This window comes from Lissotriton helveticus, chromosome 3_2 (assembly GCF_964261635.1).
Source record: "Lissotriton helveticus chromosome 3_2, aLisHel1.1, whole genome shotgun sequence".
NCBI lineage: Eukaryota > Metazoa > Chordata > Amphibia > Caudata > Salamandridae > Lissotriton > Lissotriton helveticus.
The window spans coordinates 345,369,328-345,381,795 of record NC_136062.1 but is presented as its reverse complement, the minus strand read 5'-3'; the positions used below and the strand labels follow the sequence as shown (position 1 = coordinate 345,381,795).

Below are 12,468 nucleotides of genomic sequence, written 5' to 3'. Positions count from 1 at the left end.
TTTATAACTTTTTCAAGTATTTTCGACGGGAATGGGAGGGCTGCTATAGGGCGATAACTTTTCACTTCCAAGATGTTAAGGGTGGGTTTCTTTAGGAGTGGTTTTATTATTGCTGTCTTCCATATTTGAGGAAAATTTCCTGATTCGCAGATAGTTCTGCAGATGTTCTCCAGAATTGGGGCTACCACGTCAGATATTGATTTAATTACTGTCGGTGGACAGGGATCCAGAGGGGAACCCGACATTGTGACTTTGATAAGATCCTTTATTTCTGACAGTGATGGAGGGAGGATTTCGTTCAAAGAGGATGTGAGCTGTGCAGTCTTAAGGCTTTCTGATGATTCTCCTATCGTATTGATGTTAAATTTGTCAAAGATTTCTGTGACTTTGGCCCTGAAAAAATCAGCCATTTGATCACAGAAATCTTGGGTAATGTCTGTATTATTAGCTGTAGGTAAGGTTGTTAATGTTGCCACTACCTGATATAATTGTTTGCTGGAGTTGTGTGCTTTTTCTATCTGTTCACAGAAATATTTGCTCTTTTCCAGTCTTAACAGCTTCCTATAGCCCGACAGTGCATTTTTATATCTATCTTTATCGTTGTTATCATATTTAACTCGCCAGCACCTTTCTAAATTACGGCATTTCTGTCTTTCTAACCTTAAAGGTTCAGAGAACCAAGGGGCTGACGGTGTTACACGATTTGGGCGCACTTTCTTTATAGGCGCTGCTTGATTGAAGGTGTCTGTGAGCCATTGGTTGTAGTTATTAGCTGCTAATTGAGAATCTAACACCTTGGGTGGTTTATTATTTTCTAGTTTTTCAGATAATATTTTGACATCTATATTTCTCCAGTCCCTGCATGTCCTGAGTGGTTTTTTTGCCACATGATGATTTTTGTGTTTTCTAACAAGGACATAAAAAACCACCGCTGCGTGATCTGACCATATGATAGGAACAACCGTAGGGGGGGTAATAGCCGGATTGTTCGTAAATAAGCCATCAAGAACATGACCTGCTTTGTGCGTGGCTGAAGTAACTAACTGCATTAGGCCGACGGCCTTAAAATCCTCAATAAGGCTCTGTGTATCTTTGTCCGTAGTTTTTTCTAAATGAAAATTAAAATCTCCAAGTATTGTAAAATCGGAGACTTCCGGCACTGTTTCTAATAAAGTGCCGATGGATTGGAGAAAGGGCGCTCGAGCCGCTGGGGGGCGATAGAGCAAAACTCCATTAAACGTTTGAGTAGGAGACAAAATAATAGAAAAGGCTAGTGTTTCTGCAGGAATGCTATCAGGTGTTCCTTTTTTTAGTGTTAATTCTAGCCGTAAAATTATGGCAAGGCCACCTCCTTTTTTCCCTGCAGGTCTATCTTGTCTGACGATGTAATAGCCCTCAGGGGTGGCTGATACAAGGTCGGGATCAGAAGCTAAGTCGGCCCAGGTCTCTGTTATAAACAAGATACCCAGATTATGTGCCGAGATTAGTTCTGCCACTTCTTCACTGTGTTTACACATTGATCTGGCATTTACCAATGCGCATTTAATGCGTGTGGCCTCTTCACAAGACGCCCTTGGGATATTCCTAAGAGAAAAGGTGGTTTTAAAAGTACACTTTGGGCAAACTATCGAAGGCATGTTAGTGCATTCTTCCAAGTCAAAGTGTGGACAATCGGCCAAAAACATAGTGTTTTTTATATCTAATAGGTCGGAGAATGTATATTTTATTAACTTACTGGGATGACATGGTGACCGGCAAGGAAATGGGGCACTGAGCGCGGGTCCAGCGCGGACTGGCGCAGACTGGCACCCCTTTGGCGCGGCTTCGGCGCGATGACGGCGCTCCCGCTGCGCTCGACCGCTGCGCTTCCGTGTAGCCATTTTATGCTCTAAGCCCCGCCCCCAGCTAGAACGCTAACTCCGTTCTGGACGGGGAGCCGGCTCTGAACAATGGAGCTCACCCTGCCCTCCACACAAATGGCACGAAGCCGCGATGGAACGGGGCTGAGGGTCCACAAAATTATTAATGGTGAGTTAAAATGAATCACAATTCGTACATCAATTGTAACCAATTTAAATGAAGTTCACAAATACAGTTATTAAAAACCGCGTTAAGCGTTGTCAACTGGGCTAAGCAGCGTGCAGAGGAGGAGCCCCTCGCAGTCTGCACGTACTCTTTAGCAAAATCACCCAAGGAGCTGCCACCACCTTGTTAGCTTTCTGCTCAGTTGTTGGAGATGGATAAGGGGTAGCCATCGGTCTTCTAAGAGGATCGGCATTGTGTTTGGTTATTGTCACTTTCTCAGAAGGCTAGGTTTATTTTTGTGATTTACTGGTTTCTGCTTTTTTTGGACAATTTTTTTCCAGACATTTTCAATTGTATATGACTTGTAGCACTTGTCATTACAATGAGAAAATATTTGATCCTCTTCACCCATCAGTTTCAATCCTTAGTGCACTTCCTCTTGACATATTTCTGCATCATCCCAAACTCTGAGCCGCAGTTCATGTTTAGTTTGGCATATGATACATTTTACTCTGTTGAAGGAGTCCTCGGATTTTGTAGTAAACAAGACTCTGTCAGGTGGTAAAAGTTCCTCTACTACCACTTGCTTTATAAACTAACAATATGATGACTAAAACACATCATTACAGAGTTGCCATTTCTGAAAATGGCAGACGGGTTGCTCTGAGGAGTTTTTTTCTGTCTCTATAAGACTACTAGACCACCAAATCCTATGTTTTGACACCAAAATGAAATATATAAGTCTCATGGTTCCTGAGAAATTACATCATCACTGCAACACATCTAACATTTTAAAAAATGACAGCCTGAAAGTTTTGGCCCGAATTCACAGTGTCTACTCAAGCTAGATCACTTCTCTAATGACACAAAAACACATATCAAAAATGAAAGTCTCTGGCCAACAATTTTTTTTTACGAAGGCAGATCGAGGGGCAGAGACTAGACCTGGACTTTCGCCCATTGGAAAAAGACTGAGAGCCTGTTTTGGAGTTTGACAGGTTTGTCTGGCCAACAATTTTTTTTTACGAAGGCAGATCGAGGGGCAGAGACTAGACCTGGACTTTCCCCCATTGGAAAAAGACTAAGAGCCTGTTTTGGAGTTTGACAGGTCTGTAGTCGCTCATGTTTGTGATGGAGCACCCATCTGTCAAATTCTAAATCTGGTCCTAAGTCTGAAAGTAGAAATTTTGACGGGCGAAAACGTTAAAATTATCTGACTGATCTCATACTTGACGACTTAACCATTTAACTTGTGCAATCTATGAGAACATATGTCCATGAGTTCATGTAAATCTGAGAATGGCATTTAACGGAACTACTGCAGTGTTTTATTGATATACTTTTCAACTTAAATTGCTGGCTAAAATATTCTCCAGGTACATGAAAGTTTTTCTAAAGAGAGGTACTAGAAAGAGATTTGTTTAAGAAGAATTTTGGTGACACAAGGATGTACATTGAAAAATTCTAGATTACAGAAAGTTAGGAGCAGAACCAAGTAAACATTTCTGTATCTGACAAAGGAATTATAAAAGGACCCACTTCAGATTATGCAGAATCTGTTTTGCGGAAGTATTGTGGGAGGTTTTTAAAAAAGCACATGCAGCTTCATTCTGCACAGTTTATTTCTGTGTATCCTGGTATTTAGAAATTTCAAGGTACATAGAGTTGCAATAATTAAGCTGAGATCCAACAGTAGCTTCAACAATTGTCGTGCTGGCACTTAATCACAAAAGAGAAAGTATAGGATATAACATAGGAAAAATAGGAAACAATAAGAGACAAATGAAGTATCTTTACAATAAAGTCTCAACTTGGAATCAAGTTTCAAACGATGACTTTTTGCATAGGTTTGAGGTTGAGGTTGTAGTTGAGCAAGAGGACCTAAGATAGTGGGCCATGAGACTGCATGCCAGGAAGGAAGAGCTATACCTACAATACGATCTCAGTTTTATTCATATTTATTTAAATGCAAAAGCTGTCATTAAATATTATAAATTCCTGCAAGGATTTTATAGGAAATGTGTATTTATACTTGAAGCCGGGCAAAGGTTTGTTTACCAGGTACTACCTCTCAGTACTTTGTACTTCCTCTCCCTCCCAGCATCCAAGTGATTTGTATGCTGGATATGCTGCATCTATGGTGTCACTCCTGACTTCTGCTTTTACGTTGCAATCACCATGCTTATCCTTATTTGTCCCTGGCCCAGGTACCACCTTTAGGCCTTTCAATCCCATTTCCTGCATACTGGAGCTATTGTTTTACATCTGCAGTCACACTTTTATTCTATTTGACTGCCTCTCTTTCTCTGCTGTCACCCGCCAGTATACCTCTCAGCTTCCTATTCATAGGCCATGCTTACCATTTGCCTGTTCCTGCACAATGCATCCACCATGAGGTGACATGGGTCGCTCATTGTTAATTTCTGTACTCCTGTTTTTCCACTTCCCTTTATGTTGGCAATCAAAATGCATAAACTTCAGCTGTCCCTTACATTTCCTGCACATGACAAACCTGATGCAATGTCACCACTGATGGTTTGCAGTTAGTATGTGTCCTGTCCTCACTCCTGTCTTCATTTGGCATCTGCTACTTTGCAGGATTTCCATATTTATTTCTTGCCCCTATGGTATAGGTAGTAGTTGATGGTTATGTGCAGTTATTTATCCCACTTTGCAGTCATCCCCTACAGTTTTCTTCATTCCCTTAATGTCTCTTTATCGTTATTCTCCCCTCTGTCACGGTAATCAGGAGTTCTTACTCAAGTGATAAGCAGTGAATTGGCTGATGGCATTGTTACACACACTTTATAAACAGACAATGCACAGTTATGCTTGGATTACCTCCAGAAGAATTGTCTTTAAAAAATTGAGTTCTAGCTCTTTACCAGCTTGGCTCCCCCCACACCATAAGTAAACACATTACCACCTTGACCCTGAGAAACAACTCAACAGAGGCCTCAAGCCAAGAGTCCACAGGAGTAAGATCTGAGTGGTTTTGAATCAAATTCCTTGATGCATGATGCACAATTAGGTAGGTCAGTTAAGGTCAATGGGACGTTTGAGAATGTGGAAGACTCAGGTGGTGCTCCTACACACATGAGTCAAACCTTGTTAGTAAAATAATATTCTCACTAAAAGATTGAGATTGTGCACCAATGTTTATAACCTGCACCCTGAGAATCAAACTGTGCATGTAAGGGTGGCACTCATAGCCAGTGAGAGACACAGTTCTTTAAGGTGTGGATCATACACCAACATAGTGACAGTACAGTTGTGTGTGAGATCCAAATCTAATATGTGAGATTTTTCCCCATGGCTTGGGACTTGCAGCAAATAAATCAAGTATTCTACAAGAAATAAGACATACAAATTATTAGTGAGACTGCTTCAAGAAATGATGTCTACAAATAAAAAGTGAAAATGTACTCCAAAAAGTGAAACTTGCATGCAGTTAGTGAGACTGTAGTTATTTCTCCAGTCAAACACTGCCAAACTTTAAAGATGTTACTCACTTAGACCGGAATCCCCAAATGACATTAGTCACGTAAATAGTTTGCATGCTGCTGACCCTCCCCTCAAGGTATGTAACACATACTTGAAAAGTGTGCAATTTGCCTGGGAAGGTTTCCTGGTACTGAAAAATCAATAGCAGCCTGGACGGAGATGAGCCTGGCCTAAGTGAAGAGCATTATCTTCAGTTTCTTGCAGAATTCAGGAACTGAGGAGGTGGCTCTGATTTGCATGGACAGATTGTTCTAGGCTCTGAGAACAAGATAAGAGAAAGACTGTAAGCCAACAATAGGCATTTAAAAAAGATGTCCCACTTCCGTCTCAAGGGCATTGACAGACCCATGATCACGCCTTTGAGGGACTTATTGAACCTTTTAACAAGCCCATTGACCTGGGATGGTTGGGTGTGGAGAACTTGTAGGTTACCCCACATTATTACCACATTGCCTTCATGTTCATGGAGATAAAGTTGGTAGTTCTTGAGGGAAACCCACCCAGGGAAAGATCCCCGTCAGTGCCCTGGATAATGCAGGTGCAGTCGCTGTTGTCAGTAGTATTGTCTAAACATACTGAGTGGCATGGTCCATCAACAGCAGGATTTATCTGCTACTTAGGGCTGTCTTGGGTTCTAGGGGCCAACAGGGTTGATGCCCAACTTTTCAAAGAGGGTGCTTATGACAGGAAGGGGAATTAGAGGAGCCTTTCACCATTCTCTCGGTCCTCCCACTGGTCTGACCGATTCAGAAAAGGGGGTGGTGATGAACAGAGTGCCTGAATTAAGCAGACCACTCTTACCCAGTCCAAAGATCAGGGCTTGATCCGTCACCGTTTTTTATCTCACTGCACCATCCCAGCTCAGAACTTGGCTATATGCAAATTAGTCTGTTCCTGTCCCAGTGCATGATGGGAAAAGGGCAAACCAAACTACCAAGCCAATTCTTGTACTGGGAAGGAAACAAGCTTCCGAGGACCGGTTTCTGCCATTTCAGGCGGCGTCGGCCCGGCTTGCTTGAATCCTGATGGTGCAATGAGCAAGGGACTCACATCTGAGTATACCCTTCCACGCTTATGGTGGACAAAATGATTCAGAAAAGGGGGTGGTGATGAACAGAGTGCCTGAATTAAGCAGACCACTCTTACCCAGTCCAAAGATCAGGGCTTGATCCATCACCGTTTTTTAGCTCACTGCACCATTCCAGCTCAGAACTTGGCTATATGCAAATTAGTCTGTTCCTGTCCCAGTGCATGATGGGAACAGGGCAAACCAAACTACCAAGCCAATTCTTGTACTGGGAAGGAAACAAGCTCCCGAGGACCGGTTTCTGCCATTTCAGGCGTCGTCGGCCCGGCTTGCTTGAATCCTGATGGTGCAATGAGCAAGGGACTCACATCTGAGTATACCCTTCCACGCTTATGGTGGACAAAATGATTCAGAAAAGGGGGTGGTGATGAACAGAGTGCCTGAATTAAGCAGACCACTCTTACCCAGTCCAAAGATCAGGGCTTGATCCATCACCGTTTTTTAGCTCACTGCACCATCCCAGCTCAGTACTTGGCTATATGCAAATTAGTCTGTTCCTGTCCCAGTGCATGATGGGAACAGGGCAAACCAAACTACCAAGCCAATTCTTGTACTGGGAAGGAAACAAGCTTCCGAGGACCGGTTTCTGCCATTTCAGGCGTCGTCGGCCCGGCTTGCTTGAATCCTGATGGTGCAATGAGCAAGGGACTCACATCTGAGTATACCCTTCCACGCTTATGGTGGACAAAATGATTCAGAAAAGGGGGTGGTGATGAACATAGTGCCTGAATTAAGCAGACCACTCTTACCCAGTCCAAAGATCAGGGCTTGATCCATCACCGTTTTTTAGCTCACTGCACCATCCCAGCTCATGCACTGGGCCAGGGACAGACTAATTTGCATATAGCCAGGTTCTGAGCTGGGATGGGGCAGTGAGCTAAATAACGGTGATGGATCAAGCCCTGATCTTTGGACTGGGTAAGAGTGGTCTGCTTCATTCAGACACTCTGTTCATCACCACCCTCTTTTTTGAATCAGGTAGGACAAGACCAGCAGAATCTATCTGATGTCAACCACATATAGAAGTGGATGACAAGCCTTGCAAAGGTCTTGTCTTACTCCAGTGGTCCTGCCATGGGTACATCATGAGCTAGTCACTGTAGGAATGCTCAGTGGCACTGGGTTGTGTCAGGTTTAGGAACTTGAGACTTGCTATACTGGAGATCATTCTCACAATATTTATGGTGATCACCAAAGTTATACACTACATACTACCCACTCTGAACCCCCAAAACCCCTTTCTACCTCTATAAACTAACCACACCATAACATATCTATATTTATTCCGTGTGGTCTACACAAATGATCCATTGCTGACATAATTTTTTTCTCTTTTTAGAAGTTTGTTCGTTTGTCAATGTGTTATACACCTGTTTAACTGCGAACTACAAGTTGGTAGAAACCATGAGAAAATGCAAAAATTCTAAATAAAAATGATTTCTCAGCCTGTTCCTGATAGATTGAAGGATGGTGATCTTTGCACAGCAAACATTTTGTTGATGCTACTTTAAGAAAAATATATTCTTTCTTGCACAACAACTTTTTTCCATTTTTAAAAAAAATATATTTTTTAATATGTTGTGTTTTTACTATTTTCTTGATTTCCTCCAGGATAATCCACAAATCGTCTTTATCTTAAGAATTCCCAACATGGGGGCAATAAGGGGCACACATTTGACTAGGATGCCTTTTGTAGAAAGGAAGTAATGAAGGCTTAAACAGAAATTGCCCCAAACATAAAACAATAAGATCAACATTTGAGGGGCTTGCGATCTTGCCTCCATTGCGAAAGGATTAGGTCAACAGATCCTTAGACTCAGCCTATTTCATAAGCTATGAATTAAACATCAAATTCAGTGTTTATTTAGTAATGGTATTTTTTATAAGGAGGCATGTCTATCTATCAGTTAATCAACTCAAAAGCATAAGAGTCAGAGTAGTACCAAATCAAATATAAATTGTGATAACTAGATCTGATGGTCAAGGTTATAATCAATGAATATCGACAGTATAAATATGTACATGTTATACTTCATTTATGTTTATGATTTGAACAATATTTATGTATTTCTCATGTATTTTCTATGTGTGGCAGCAGCCCACATGGAGAGAGGAAAAAGAGACTTGTGATTATTTTTGTGCAGGAAGTTTTCCCTTCCTGCACAGAAACAATCATCCCTGCAATGCAGGCACCCTAGAACTATGATATTGTGACCAATATAATGAACACATTGTGACTGTAATCAATATATTTTTAACTGACAAAAAAGATAAAACAAAATATATATATATATATATATATCAAACAACAGTTGCCTGTCAAAGAAGCAAACCTCAAAAAGGATAATGTTTTCGCCGTTATTTAATCAGGAGGCAAACAGCGTAGGGAAATTCACAGCATGCACAACAGTGTCAGTCCTGCCTGACGCGTTTCGTGACAGAGCACTTCCTCAGAGGCACAGGACTTCGAGGTAAATGGCACGTCGATTTTCGGAACCTCTATACCAGTGTTAGTCCCGCCCGTATGGGCGCGGCCACCCCGTGGCCTTATGGTACTTGTGGTGTCCATATTTCACTTGTGTGACCTCCGTGCAAATTCTCCTTATACAAGTTCATACCCAAGTGGGTTGCATTTCCATGTTCTCACCGCCGCTGTTTCACTCGTTCCGCCCAACCTGGCTCCTCTCCCAAACGCAAGGTTGTTTGTTTGACGTCCTCTCTGTTTGCCTCCTGATTAAATAACGGCGAAAACATTATCCTTTTTGAGGTTTGCTTCATTGACAGGCAACTGTTGTTTGGATATATATATATCAGTATACGATTTTGTTTTATGTTCCAAATTTTCTTGATTTACATTGCTGCATGTATATGATCACTTGTTTTCTAACAGGATTGGTTATTATTTGTTCCGTTTTTTTCGGCCCCTTTTATTATGAAAAACTATATATATATATATATACGTGCGCGTACCCTTACATGCGAGTTTCTGATTGGCTGGCAGTCGACTGTCAACATTCTAAACTGTCCAAACCAGGAAGTGTTGGCCACCATCTTGTTTTTCAGGAGAACTGAGGCACAAGAGAGCCCAAAACAAGAGTGGAAAACACAAAAAGGGGGTAGGGTAGAGACCCCCCAACCCTCTAGCCCTTCTCAGGGGGTCCCAAAAGGACCCCCAAGGGCAAAAAAAACAAAAAACAAATTTCGAAAAAATCACGGGGTACGCGCACCTTCTGGGACCCCCTGAGAAGGGCTAGGGGGTCAGGGGGTCTCTACCCTGCCCCCTTTTTGCGTTTTTCACATGACATATGTTGAAACAAACAAGGGTCTTAAGTACTCTCACTAGTGGGCGCGGCATATCATACTTGTATTTAAAGTGACAAGTGCCTATCTGTTAATTCCAGTCCGGATTGCGGGCAAGTGCCCATTCATTTCAATCCTAAACACTTCAACATTTCTATTGATGATTATGACAACATTTTTCCACTTTGATGTACACAATTAATTTCATCTGTACATAAGCCATAAAATCAATCATCTATATACACATTTCCATATCAGAATATAAAACATTTCCTCTATTTTACAAAAAAAAATATATATATACCTCTCAATATCTATATACAAAAAGCACTACCTTTATATACAAATATAAACATTACAATTTCTCATGTATACATTTGCTGTGGAAATTTGATATTCTGCTTGTTTCATCTTGTCTGTCTAGTATATAATAATCAGACTTTTTGTACAATGGTTAATCTTCCATCATTATCCAAAAGGTGATTTAACCAGATTTTGCTGATACGCCATTAGTTTCTCAATTAATTCATGTTAATGACAGGACCCTTGAAAAGCAGCTGTGAAATATATAAAATCCAAAAATACTATAAAGTGCTCGTGCTATTTAGTTACATTCTCTTTAAGATAAAAGAAAAGAAGAAAAAAGGAAATTCTTCACAGTGTGGACAGAAGTTGCGGATTCCAGAGTATTTTACTAATCCATGTGGTTATGTAATGGTTGTGTAAGGATCAATCTAACACATTAACCAGGGTATACTCAGCCAACCCATGTATATATATATATCCTGACCAATCCTGAGCAATCAATCACAAATGCCAGGCGCTGACGCCGTGGAAGTTTGACACTGTAGTTTATTGTTTTCACAACAAAAACCTTTGCGCACTTCGGTGTTGAGCCGCCTTGTTCATATATGTATAGTATATTTTGAGGAAGGAAAAGGGAATTTCGGTTGTGTTACCTTTCAGTTAATTTATCATAAAGTAAAGGAGCCAATCGATGTTCAATAGGCAGAGGTGGGACAAATGTTCTTCCTACAGCAGGGCTTTTTTTTTACCCTTTTTAAGTATATTTATCAGTTTTTGTATTGCTAATGCCTAGATTGCTATAAAGTATTTGTCTTGTGATGTATTGATTTAGAAAGAAACAAGCAGAAATCGGTAGTCCGGGCCAGATGCACAAAGAAGTGGTCATAACATTATGGCCACAATTTGTTACTATCGTTTTTGTGACCATAAATAATTTCATGAACCGATCTATGTAATAATATATTAGTTCATAAAAAATCTATATGGAATGGGTCACAATCCAACCTACCTTTTGAATATTAATGAGGTAGGCGGCAAATCACAACTAACTTTGATTGAAGGCTATGACAGGGATGGGATGGTAGCCTTTCAATATGGAAATTTGTATTAAATATACCCCTTTTTTTTTTTTTAAAGCAAAGATCAAAGATTTGTTTGTCTTTTAATAAATTTGTTTGTCAAGTCCCCCTGGACCACTGCACAATCCCAAACATATTTTCTTTTAACATTTAGAAAGGAGGTGTGCAGTACCACTCCAACTTGAAGATCGGCAATTTTTCAATGTTTTGTGTAACATGGTATGGTAGCAATACATTGACAGATTTGACACCAATCCAGTATTTGGAAGGGATGCATCCATCGCATCCCTTCCACATACCAAAATGGTATTTGAACAATCTCATGTTCGAGTCTGTAAATATTTATTCAGTTCTAAAATAGGAATAGTAGATTCAAAAATCAATTTAAATGGTTGTAAATCCCAAATCTGAGTTAAAATTTTTATAATTCTTACTAGAAACAAAATGGCTGCTTTTGATTTTAACCCAGACTTAGGGTGTTATTACAAGTACCATGGTCCTTAAGGACAACCGTATTCATGGTGTTGGTCTGACCACCACTACCTTGGCAGTCTATATTAGGATGGTGGTAGTGGGACCCCCACAAGACTGCTTCTACTGCCGTGATAAGGGTTCCCACAGCGGTGGAATTACCACCGAGCATATTACGACTTGCCTTTCCATCGCCCATTTCACAGTCGGGACCCCGCCATGAAAACTGTGGTGGAAAAACAGGTACGGGTGTTCTAACAGGGCCCCTGGGTGAATCTACCTATGTGGGTGTGCGTGCGGGGGCACATGTTGTGCCCCCCCCTACAATTGTACTTTCATGCATGCACTGTGTGGCTTGCATGACATGGTGCATGCCACCCAGTGCACATACTTGTAGTAGGCTCGCCTATGTGCCTAACATACCAGCCATTGTGACACCACCGCAGCACTGCCTGGCCACCTGCCCTGGATTAAACTCATAATCCAGTTGGGTGGTGCACCACAGGCTTGGTGGTTTTCCTGTGACTGCCATGTTGGCGGTCCCAAAGAAAGACTGCCAACCTTATAATAAGCCCCCATAGTAACATCCTAACTTTCTATAATTCATAGTAAAGGATACCCAAAGTTAATTTGAATTTGGCTGCTGATTACGTATTGACCTGTGCTTTTGGTTCTGACCACAGACAGCTTTTTTTC

General features: G+C 41.1%; 1 protein-coding gene across 1 annotated transcript in view; it reads left to right on the top strand.

Annotated features, from left to right (window-relative positions):
* SLC17A6 (solute carrier family 17 member 6) overlaps window positions 1–12,468 on the top strand; it is a 355,936-nt gene that overhangs the window by 228,236 nt on the left and 115,232 nt on the right. The gene's annotated exons all lie outside the window — the stretch shown is intronic.